Here is a 12,010-nt window from a genome sequence, read left to right as displayed (position 1 = left end):
CTTTAAAAGGTCTCAATCTAATTTAGGAAAAATTCCTACAATTACTTGGTCTTCAGCAATAGCAAGAATTCCCCCTATGCCGTTCCTCTATGGAAAGTTGAGATGGATATCAGCCATTCCTGTTCCAAAAGTCAAAGGGGCTGTTTCCATGAAGTCATTGGCTCCAGATTCACATTTAGAGAGAAGAAAGCCACCGCTTTAAAGATTTGGGAATATTTTGCTTTCAGCTATTTCTGATACATATGGCAGGCTCAAAACAAGTGACAAAAGCATGCCATTTGAAAGCTGTAGTGGGCAAAATCTGGAAAAGACTACTGATGGTCAGTTTAGTTAGCTCTCCCTGTAACACACCCAGGGCACTTGGAGACATAATTATTACAAAATATCATCTCCTTTGAATGGATAGCTACCTAGTCCTGACACTTAATTTAGAGGCAGCAGAATAAAGCAAGGTGTCAAGTTCTCAAATTTAAGTTTCTGGCTTTAATTTTCTGGTGTTCATTCTTGCAGATATGAAAATTATCTTCTCTGCTTGTATCTTTAACTTTTTCTTTCCTTTTCTTGCAAGGTTCTTCTGCATTTCAGAGCTACAATACTTCAATTACTTACCAGTCATGTAAGTGCAGTCTTTCATGCATCAGGATTGAATACAGACTCTACTTCTACTTGTCCCTGAAGTCCTAAACCCTACTGCTTTTAAAAGCAGACATTTTTCTTTGAAACTTGCTGGCTCTGACAAAATTTTCACCCAGAAATTTTCACTGGCTCAAAGGCTGGATAGTGGACTGAGAAACAGAGTTAATAAAAGGCAGATATATCAGACATTCAATATAATATGGATATAATGAACTGCAATCCTAGTCTCTGTCCTTCATTGTACTTTTACCTCATGCAAGGGGCCTTTTAAGCCATAGTCTGACCTCAGTATCTCTCCAGGAAGCGGTTTTGGTGGGTTTCAAAGTGTTTTATTCATGTGCAACATTCAGTTGGCAACAAGGAGACCATCTCTGTAGTGTCGTTTTGCCTTTTGTCTGGGATGCAGAAGCTTGAAGGCAGCATCTTTCCACCAGGGAATATTATTGGGTAGAGCAGGAAGTGAGACATAGGAGCAAGTCCAGCGACCTGTGCATGGGGACAGTGTTTAGTCACTCAATGGCATTTTTCCACTGGAGTCAAAGGGAACCAATGGCATGTAAGGGTTCTGTCAGCTCACAGAAGGAAAGGAAATGCCTTTGATAAATCTCCTCAAATGAAGAATGAAATATCTAAAACACTATCATGAGACTAGGCCAAAACAAGTATTTCACCATCAGGTTTTATCCATTTTGCAACACCTAACCAGGCGACCAAAGTATGTGATTACAAATATCTGTGGTAATTCTTGCCAGGTCATTTTCCATGGTAGGAGTTTAAATATAAGCGATCATTCAGACCTGAAAGCTCTTCATCACCCACCAGCCTTATCTCACATTTCTGTAGCTGCATGGTGAACATAAACTGATTTGTTTCACCCACCTTGCTTTTAGGCAGCTCAGAGCTTGTTCCCACATGCTTTACTCTTTTTGCATATCTTATTCTGTGCTGGTTTTGAAACTGGAGGTTGCAGTTCTTATGATAGTTTCTGTTTGGCCTTAAATAAATTCTTTGATGGAGTAGTGCTTTGCTGTGTGATCTGTCAGTGTTTTCTGAATTTCTGGCAGGTTCCTCCTTCAATAGAAAAGGGATTTAAAGATAAATATTAATTTAAAGCACCACATTAGATATTTCAAAAGCCTTTAAAATATTTAAAGAGAGTTGTGCCTGTTCCAAGATTGTCCCAACCTACAAATGTAAAAGGGATGATACATGCTTTTTATCCTGCTAGAAAATGCCAATTTAGTTTGCGTTATTCAGAATGTAAGGTTCTTAATACTGTAAAGGGGAATATGCAAATCCACTATTTATTGAGGAGCTCATGTTCTTTATTTGCTGCATGAAAACCACCATTGAGACTGTTCTGAAATTCACTTAATTAAATTAAACTCAAGAACTTCACGGACTTTGAATCAAAACTTTTTTTTTCTTTTTACAGTGGCAATGGAGAATATTTCCTAAAAGCAAAATGGTGTTTTGGCTACTGCAGTTCTGTCCTTTCCTTTGACCATTTCTGTGTCTCAATTATCTGTGGAGGAACAGAGTAGCTGATACTGAGAGTATATCGGTATATATGTTGATACTGATGAGAGTATTTGTCTGCTTGCACCTGTGTTCAAAGAGACTGTGAGAAATACAGAGCTGGGTAAATGTCTGCCCCACTTAATCTCTGCTGCACCAAAAGTAAATGTTTTTCAGCAATCAAGTCTAAATCTTCATTATAATAAATGGATAGACAGAGCTTCAGACTGATTTATCCTATTTAGCTAGACTCAAAGCTGGGAATCTCCATCCTGTTAGAGATTCCTGTCTTTCCAGGTGCTCCAAACTTTTCTTTACAAGACATATTTCATTCTTAAGAATCTTGAAGCTAACTTGCATTTTACTTTATTACTTTATTTCCACCTAAAGATCTAATTTAACCTACCACAGAGAGATATGACATTGGTGTGCAACATAGAGCTAGTAGTCCTCAGGGCTGCAATAACTCACTGCCTTATTCTAAAAAAAGGCCAGAGGCAAGGCACAGTAATTTATCTTTGCATTTGACAAGCACTGGTATTTTGTAACTGGAAGAAGTTAAGGAAAACACCATTTGATTTGCATGATGAGCGACAGTGTTAGTGGGGATAGCAAATTCACTTCAATAGAAGCACTCTGAGCTGAACAATACATTCATTAAAAGAGCAGTTTCCTGATCAGACAGTGGAGCAAATAGCTTTTCCCATTTTGCCATCCCATCCACTTTACATAAGCAATAGCAGAGAACAGGGTATATGTTTATCTGGCTGCCACTTTTCCTTTGTCACTTTTACAATGACAGTAGGGCTTTTCAGTGCCATTGTGGAGCAGAAGGAGGTGATGACACTGTATCTGTGCACCCACAAGCGTGCAGAAAACAAATCTGACTTATTTTATGGGCAGGAATACCAATTCAGGTCAGCTGAGTTTTCACCATTTCAAATTACTTGGTAGGGTAATTTAAACAAGAAGAATTGAAGTGACTATGAGCAGGTGACTAAGAGCTCCTGAAAAAAGGAGCATTTCACTGGGCTGTTGTCCTTGCAGCCATGACCTCAGCATTAGGTGATTTCCTTACAGTATCTCTTTTGGGGATTAATCTGCAAAGAGACCTATGTGACTTCCAGATCACTTACCTAAGACTATGAGAACCCTCACTTTAGGTGGAGATTACTTACTTAAAATTATGTGTGCTCACAGAGCACATGAATCTCTCTTCAGTTTGATGAGATGAAGATAGTCTGTCCGTTTTTTAATGTATTTTATAATGAGTGAGCAGATATAGACATAATTCACCATATTACTCAGATAATATCTGCATTTATTTAAGGTACTTAGAGGTGACTCATATAATAACCACATTTATGGCACAAATCAAATAAAGTAATAAACCAATAGGTTCAAATGACTAAGTGTTCAAATTATTACAATAGATATAGCACAGCATCACCAGCTGAGCAAGGGAGGGGATTGTCCTGCTCTACTTTGCTCTGGAGTGACCTCACCTTGAGTGCTGGGGGCAGTTTTGGGTGCCACAGTGTAAAAACGACATTGAGTTGTTAGAGAGTGTGCAGAGGAAGGCATGAGGATGCATGAGGAGTTGGGGAGGCCACTTGGTGTGCTCAGCCTGGAGGAGAGGAGACTGAGGGGAGATCTCACTGCAGTTACAACTTCCTCATGAGGGGAAGAGGAGGGACAGATGCTGATCTCTTGGCTCTGTTGGTCTGTGACATGACTCAGAAGCAGTATGAAGCTGAGTTGGGGGTGGTTTAGGTTGTGTAACAAGGAAAGGTTCTTCACCCAGAGGGTGGTCAGACACTGGAACAGGCTCCCCAGGGAGGTGGTCACAGCACAAAGCCTGATAGAGCTCAATTAATGTTTGGACAACACTCCCAGGAACATGGGCAAGGCTTTCTTGGGGTGTCCTGCACAGGGCCAGGAGTTGGACTCAGTGATCTTAATGGGTCCCTTCCTATCCAGCACCGTTCAAACCAGTGTCTCAGAGAAAGATAGTGTGTAAAAAAAAATTGCTGAAAAGAGGTGGAAAAAGAATGCAAACATACTACTTAGAATTGTAATGATCAGGAAGGAAAAGAGTCAGGAAATTTGGAAGGATAATGAAAGACTGAAAGTGGCAACAAAGCATGGAATGCAAAAAAGAAAATAAAGGGATTAGAGACAGACTTTTGTATAAAACCACCAAAAAAAGGGAAGAAAATAGGAAAAAAATCTTAGAAATTGATGCAGCAAATAGAAAGGAAAATAATCCAACGGAATATAGGCTAGAATGAAAGCACTACAAAAGATATTTTTTCTAAATCAAAACAAACAAAAAACAAAATTTGAGAGGATAAAGTGCTTTTGGGACAGCAAAATTGTACCATTACCTCACCAAAAGAAAGAAAGAAGGTACAACACAGAAATGAAGATAAAACATTAGGGAGTGATAGAAAAACTGTAAAAAAGTGGTAAAGATTTTTCCACACTTTACTGTTTCTCCCATTTCCTCGTCTATGGCCATTACTTCTGTTGTTCCCAGTGTTGATTCAGTACCATCACCCTTGCAGGGGGTTTTCAGCAGCCCTTACAGCACAGAGGTATTTTCAGTCATGTGGCAGTGGGATGACATTGTGCAATTATTTAAAAAGAAGTGGCGTGACATGAGCAATTATAGATCTTCTCAGTCTATAGGATTCAACGGAATAAATAATGGAATAGTAAGGGATCCTGATTGATAAAGAAATTAAATAGTTTACAGAAGAAAATATTCAAATTGACAGGATATTTATGGACAATGCTATGAAGTGAGACAGCAAAATCAAAATTGGTGATGTACACATCCAGGTAGAAGGAAAACTTTTACCTTGGTATCTGATGACTTCCTGATTAATAATTGAAATAGCATTAAATCAACAGACTGGATTGTAGATGAACCAAAAACTGCTTAAATAATAGTTCTAAAATATTCTTAGAAACAGGAAATCTTGCTAAGCTTCTGTCTCTATTGTGATCCCATAAGGCTTGGCTCACAGCTGAGCACATATAATTTTTTTTTCTCATATTTAAATAAATTAGTCTTCTGTCATAATCTTGAAATAATTTCTTAGAATGTCTAATTATAAAATCATATATGTTATAAAAGCAGGATACAAAATATAATTGCAGAAGAATAGATCTTATTATAGGAAACACTGATAAAGAGTTGAGGTTCATGGAGAAGAATTATAGTTTCCAATTTAACAAGAATGGTCAAAATGGTTACCATAATTTTTAAATATACAACTGAGGAAGTGCTGAATAGGAGAATTTACATTCTCTCTTGCAATCAGCATTGAAGTGCCTGCTATTGGAGTACCATATCTTATAACCTGTCCTTTAAAATGGAAATTTAAGCAGCTGGAGAAGGGTCAGAAAAAATTGAGAGAAATAATGAGTTAGATGCATGTCTTTGAGAGTTTAATTTATTTGGATCACAAAAAACACCAGCTATGGGTGAGTTGTTTCAAATCTATATACTTGCAGAAGAGATCAAAATCAGTAGCAATTTGGGATTTCTATTAACTTTCTTTTTTGTTACGCTTCATCCAAAAGCAAGGAATTTCTGTTTCCTCTACAGTGTAGCTAGGAAGATTCAGGCAAGAGCAAAAGTGGAAATTTTAGCAACAGAAACATTCAGTCACTGTAGCAATGTAACCAGGCAGGTAATAGATTCTGTATCACTGAAAATGTATATAGGCATATTTGATTTTTCTCTCAAAGAGATATTCTAGCTCAAGGACAGCTAGTGGATGTGAAGTGGGAATTAATAAAGAGCAATCCAGCATCCTGTGTTAGGAGGAGGTCAGATTTGCAGATTGTGATTTGCTTTCCTGGACCTGACATCTATTAAACCCATGTAAGCACATACTCTGGAAAAACTTGACATTGCCACTAAGGCCTTTCTGCTAAAAAAAACACAGATGACATGGCTTTGTGAGTGTGTAATACACATATCATACTATAGACTAAGAAAATGCAGCAAAAATCTTATAGAGAAGTAAATAATAAAAAAAGGAGGAGCAGTGTCCTTGTCCAAAACAAAAAGTTTTAAGGCAAAGCTATTTCTCAGACGTGGGTGAGTAAAGAAGTGCTGACATTCAGGACCAGTCTGGGAGGTGCAGCATGGACTTCATGCCCAGACAGGCCCCAGTGATTTATGTATCTGTCAGAATTTCTTTAAGAGTACATCTCACTTTGCTAGAGCCACATACACTCAAAGCCCAGGGTAAGAACAATGCACATAAAATTTGAAACGACAAATATGTCTTAATAAAAGGTTCAACATCAACAGTTATGCTGCAGGAAGAGTAGGAAAAGCATTTATATGGTGTGAGTAATGATAGCCTGCATCACTGGCTCTGAAGCTTTGCTTTGAGGCTTGGGAAGGTTTCAGAACTTGTGGTCACTTCGCAAGCAGGACGAGAGGGAAGTTTGCATGTGCCTGACTGTCCTGGGGTGATGTTGCAGTGCTTTGTATCCCCAGTCGTGCGCTGTTCATGCCTGGAAGGTTTGTTTTGTCTAGCTAAGCAGCGCCCCTTGCCCACGGGCGGGCTGCTGCCTGCAAGCTGCCTCGGCTGCTGGCAAGCTGCCTCTGCTCCCCTCTCCCTCCCACCCCCGCTTGGCTCGGCTGCTGGCAAGCTGCTTTTCCGCTGCTTCTGCGCTTTTGCCGTTTGTTGCATTGCTTTCTTTTTTCCCTCATTAGTTAGTTTAGCTAGGAATACTACCCGAACCTGATCCGGACTTCACCTGGAACACCTAGAAACCCCGGGCGCTGCCCGCTCGTGACAAGCACTACGCGTTTTGCCCTCCCCGGCGCTGGAGACGTTCTGAGACTGTACATCCACTCGGACGGGTGAAGTTCCCTGTGTCATCCGTGGCTGTTTTTTTCTTGTGTTGGCGAGGGTTTTTTCGTATGTTTGCTAAATAAACAAGTTTTTTCCACTTTTCCTCTGAGGAAATTCTTCCTGAACCTCTTGGTGGGAGGGGGAGGAGTTTTGGGAGTTTGTTTTTTGGAGGGCTCCTTTTGGAGATTTTTCCCCTAATTTGTCTTAAACCGGGACACTGACACCGACAGGTAGTGCTGCTCTGCGGGGCTTCCTGCCCTTTGTCACTGAGGAACAAGGACAAAATATCCCCTCTGTTTGCATCCCTGTGTGTCAGTGGTCCCCAGCTTTCCCTGTGGGCTCCAACGATAGGCTCCCCTGCCCTGCCTGCCTCCTCTCTCCAGGGAAGGAGATAACAACCACCTCTTTGCCAGGCACAGTGTAGGCAGAGACTGACCAAGTTTAAGAGGTTTGAAGGTTGTTCTGGAGTCACACTCTTTCCAGGGAAGAGGCTTCAGCTGTTAAAGGGTTTCCTATGCTCATGGCTTCTTCAATTCTCCCCCTTCACACTGAAGATGTAACATCAACCTGCTTCACACACAGCAGACTGGCAAGGCAGTCAGAGACCAAGCAGATATTGTGCTAATGCATCCTGCAGAGACACTGTTTTCTGCTTGTGTTTTGTGCCTTTTACTGAAAGTACCAAAAAAATCCACCACACATTCCTGTCTTTTACATTAAGGCTTTAATCTGCTTTCTGTTAGGATGCTGTATCAGGATGTCTTTTAAAAGTCTGTAGGATAAAGAGATAATGCAATGCAAACTTTTCCCAGAGAACTGAAAGCCATTTGTATCATTATTTAGGCACTGCCAGTAGTGGTTGTTCATCTGCAAAATCATTAAATGCAAAAAAGCTTTAACACTGTATACAAGTTCCTGTAGTCAGCAGAAGTTATATCCATATGTGCTCCATCTTTTAATATCATAAGTGACAGCTGCTGCTAAGATTTTGTGACATGTGATACTAGGAGCAGGGAAAATTGCCTAACTGAGGAAGATATATGCACTGATGTGCTTTATCACTGAGAAGTCCAGAGGCAATCTAGCAAAACCAACTCTTGTTCAGAAGCTAAATTCAGCTATGGAGCTATGGAAGAGCAACTCTCTCTGGCTCATTAGTGTTATGCAATGGACACTCAACTAATGTCACAAAATGAATTGGATAAATGCTAGTGCTTAATTAAGAGTTTCTACTCTCAGTAGTCATTCCTCATTTATGTCTGTTCACTGGTGTCTTCACAGGCAGATGGCTAGAAAGATATTTAGGCATGAAAAGGCAAAAAATTAAAAAAAAAAAGCCACCTTTTCTCCTGGTTGATGCATCAGGTAAGCTGCACCTCAGTTCATCATGCATCTCCCTTGACAGTACTGGCAGCAGACAGAATTTTTTTCCCCTGAATTAAATAAATTTTGAAAAAAATTAAAATGAAAATTTTAGGTTCACCACCATGAATCAGACCAGGAAGCCAGATCCACAGCAGTCCTACTGAGTACACCATTCTCTCAGATATAAAATCAGTCTTTCTCCAAACCAAGGTATGTTAAATTATTTATTAAAACATAAGTTCTTCCCCAAAAGTGACTGAAAGGGGGACTATGTAGTCTTGTTTTGTCCATCACTTGGAGGGGGAAGAATTGTAGGTCTTGAAAATGAATCACCAAAATTTGAACAGCTGGTAGTTCTGTCTCAAGTCTCTCACTCTTTGATTTGTTACTAGAAACTTTATCTTCAAAGCAGTCCTTTCCTGAGGACAGTTTCATTGAAATTGTCACATCCTAATACAGGATTTTAATTGAATCATATCAAAATTTTCTGGCAAAAAGCAGTCTGTCAAGAAATGCTGACCCATTTTTTACTGAGTATTTACTTTTTAGGTTTGATATTAAAGACTTTTCTGTCAAGAGGAATCTGATAAAAAGTAAATTTCTAGTGGAAATCAAGTGAATCAAGAATACTGCTATCATTAAAGAAACCTATAAAGTCTATTTTCTAAAAGGACCCTGTGTTTCCATTATACTGCACTAAAACTATTTTCTACACAAGAAAAGTCTATTAAGCAACAAAGAATTACAAAGTAACTTTAAAACTTTACCAGATTTGTGCGAAAGATTTCTAATGACAGCTATTGCTTGTAAGTGCACTCATTTTTATATCTCTCTTAAGACTCTGCTAGTTCAGCCCTTCAAACCTGAGAGACTGCAGTCACAGAGCTCTCATGTTTATGTCCTTCAGAAATCTTTCTAGGGAGCTATGAAGCCACTGGCTTTTCAGATCTGAGTTTGGTCCTGACAGGATAAATAACTAGGCTGCTCATTCCAGCACAGTATTTGTGTCCTATGTAGAAGTCACATTTCAGAAATTACTGCAGAGCAGAAATGACAGTTTTTATAAAACCTTTGAAAATACATTATGGTCTTCACAGTATTGGTGATTCTGTGCAAATCATCAATAAATATGCTGTTTAAGGTGTTTTTGCTCTCCACCACACAGCAGTGTTATTTCAAATAAACATCAGAAAAGGGAAAATTTCTGCTCATCATCTACCCCCTCCATGGAGATGCTTATGTAGCCCTGAGGCTTACAGTAAATATTGTACAATGGGTATGCCTTACATGGACCTGAACATCACTGCCTGCAGTTTGGTTCAGGGGCTCTCAGAGATAATTCTTCTTATCCATCACAGCAGAACTGGAATTCAGCCCAGATGCTATAGAAAGCTCTGAGTTTATCTTATAGCCTATAAATAATTTATTCAAACACTGCAAACATCATCTATGCACAGTAGAGCATGGGAGAGTTTCTCTTCGCTACCAATGTAGCAGTGACTCCTCTCACAATGCACCCATTTCTCAGTGTTCGGGGGGTGCTCACTGGAAATATCACTTTCTGTGCTTAAGCACAAAAGATGACAGGCTGGAATAGCCCATGCTTTTCCAACAGCAACCTCTCCACCTTATGTCACACTTTTCCAGGCAAAGGGGCCTTATACTTGTCAGCAACCCCAAAAGCAAAGACTTTTTGCTGCAGAATACTGCAGGGATTAAGCCTAAATGATGTCACTAGGGTTAAACACATTGTTTTGTTTTGAAGTTCTGCTGCCTAGTAAATTACTCAATGTAAAAAAGAAGTCTTCATATGTAACCTCATTTCTTCCACTATTTTATTGTGTAAGTTTCAGCAAGCAACTTACATTGTGTTTTTAATCTGCTGTCAATTAAATAGAGCTGACAGTACTTGCCTGTTTTAAAGGCATGTGTGAGGTTAATTAGATGATGTTTGTGCAGTATTTTGACAAAATAGAAATGCTTTTTACAGTCTAAATGTTATTATAAGTGTGTATTGAGACTTCTGCATAAAAACCATTCTCACTGGAAAATACAATTTTGTTGAAAGAAACATTATCCCTGAAAAGATGTTCTCTTTCTTCTAGAGATTGCAACAAAACAGAAGACTGTTCCTTCCCTATACAAGTAAAAAAGGGGAAGAAATGCAGTGGTGTGGACTCCAGGTTTTCTCTCTGTAGGTCCTGTCTGTGTGCTCTCTTACCGACTCTGGATTCTAATCCTGTATCATGCCTGTAACCACCTTCATCTGAAGCACTTACACTGAGAAACATCCAAGAAGTCCAGGGTGGCAAAAGTGTCAGAGAAAAGCCTCAATTACTTGTGTAAATGGGATGCAAGACTGAAGTTTGCCTTCCCCAACTCTGTATATGTCTTAAGATACTTAAATAATGGGTTGGAGAAATGGTTTTATATTTATTCCATAACTGTATTTGAAAGTCTGAGAAGCCCAAGTGAGCAAAGCAGCATGTTTTCAAATATGTGGCAATTTGTTACAGGAATTCCCATAAAAAATTTGATTTATGATGTTGCTATAGGTTATCATTTTCTTGTCCTAGTGTGGAAATGGAACAGAAATCAAAGCAAGTTACAAGTGGATTTTCCAGTGATACAAAGTCTGCTAAAATTTTGCCTTTGGCAGCCTTGAGTGGCTAATAATAGAAATGAGCTACTTCTCTCATTTACTTTTCAAAACCTAGAGGCAAAAGTTGGATTTCCTTACGCTCCGCCTACCTCACACTTTCTATCTGTATCTGCTTCAGTGGCACTGGAGGGAAATTATAATTTTTAGTGCAACAAGGCAACACTACAAATTCTTTTGACCAATGAATACTTTACTTTGACTTCTGGTTAATATTTTTAGTTTTATTCTGACTTCATAGAGCTCTAATAAAGATAAAAGGCAGTTGAGGGGTTAAATTTTTATGTCACATTTTGATTTTTAGTGAAAATTCTCCCTGAAATATAAGAAGGAATAAGAGGAATGAAAATTAAAAACTTTAATAATATTTCTCTGCTTCCCAAACAGCTCTAGCTCAGCTTTTTTGGCATATAAACTTCCAAATGAAAGAAGATTCTGTTTTCAACAAGAGTTTGCTTCCAGGTTTCTTCTCTACAACAAATACATTTTCAAGTGGATAAAGGCAACAAATCAATCATGCACATCTTTATAGCAACCCTTTATGGATTTAAAGAAGCTTTTCTTTCATATCAGCCTCAGCATTCTGCTGTTTCCTGAGTCAAACCAACAGGATCCATTCTGGCTTTCCTCACAAACTATGGCTGCTGAACTCCTTATAAGATCTGTCAGTCTCCCCCCCCACAGTTAGTCTACAGCTTTTGAAGTAACAATACCCCAAAAAGAGCATTATATTCTTGCTTAAGCCTCTGCAGCATTGTCAGGAGTTCATTAATTACTTTTTATTTGTGCATCTCAGAATCATGATTCCTTTCTCTAGCACAGCATCATTTTGTTGACTCCAGTTCAGACTTCCTTATAAGTCCTGTATTATTTTTTTTCTGTCTAAACAGACTTTCTCCATTTCCACACATGCATTATTACTTCTTGAATATTTATGCTAATTTTAAAC

Source organism: Oenanthe melanoleuca, chromosome 1A, assembly GCF_029582105.1.
Source record: "Oenanthe melanoleuca isolate GR-GAL-2019-014 chromosome 1A, OMel1.0, whole genome shotgun sequence".
Classification (NCBI taxonomy): Eukaryota; Metazoa; Chordata; class Aves; order Passeriformes; family Muscicapidae; genus Oenanthe; species Oenanthe melanoleuca.
The sequence above is the reverse complement of the archived record's forward strand: the minus strand, read 5'-3'. Positions refer to the sequence as shown.